The sequence below is a fragment of the Penaeus monodon genome, chromosome 34, assembly GCF_015228065.2.
Source record: "Penaeus monodon isolate SGIC_2016 chromosome 34, NSTDA_Pmon_1, whole genome shotgun sequence".
Classification (NCBI taxonomy): Eukaryota; Metazoa; Arthropoda; class Malacostraca; order Decapoda; family Penaeidae; genus Penaeus; species Penaeus monodon.
Window position 1 is genome coordinate 12,955,040 of NC_051419.1, and position 310 is coordinate 12,955,349.

Consider the following 310-nt stretch of genomic DNA (forward strand, 5'->3'; position numbering starts at 1 on the left):
TCCTCTCTTCACAATGCAAAATCCATACAAAAGGAGGTAACCAGGTTTTATCTCAGTATCTGTGGAAATAATTCAGGTTGAATGATTTGTTGCAAAGTCAGCATTATTATTAATTTAAATCTATTATCATTGGATTTGGGGCAACTCCTACTTCTACGTATCTCCTCCTTTGCCACTGACTAGTTATTTGATCATGCAGATACCATTAAAAGTTGAACCATATCTTCTGAATATCTGATCAGTTGCTACATTTTTTTTATCAGATGATAGAACTGAAAAAAAACTCAAAACTGCCACCAGTTTACTAAAT

At 33.2% G+C, this 310-nt stretch overlaps 1 protein-coding gene across 1 annotated transcript in view; it reads right to left on the reverse strand.

Moving 5' to 3' along the window:
• LOC119594607 (Golgi SNAP receptor complex member 2-like) overlaps nt 1–310 on the reverse strand; it is a gene marked incomplete in the record, with an annotated part of 19,085 nt that overhangs the window by 4,884 nt on the left and 13,891 nt on the right. Inside the window, 1 exon segment of the mRNA XM_037943658.1 lies at nt 1–59.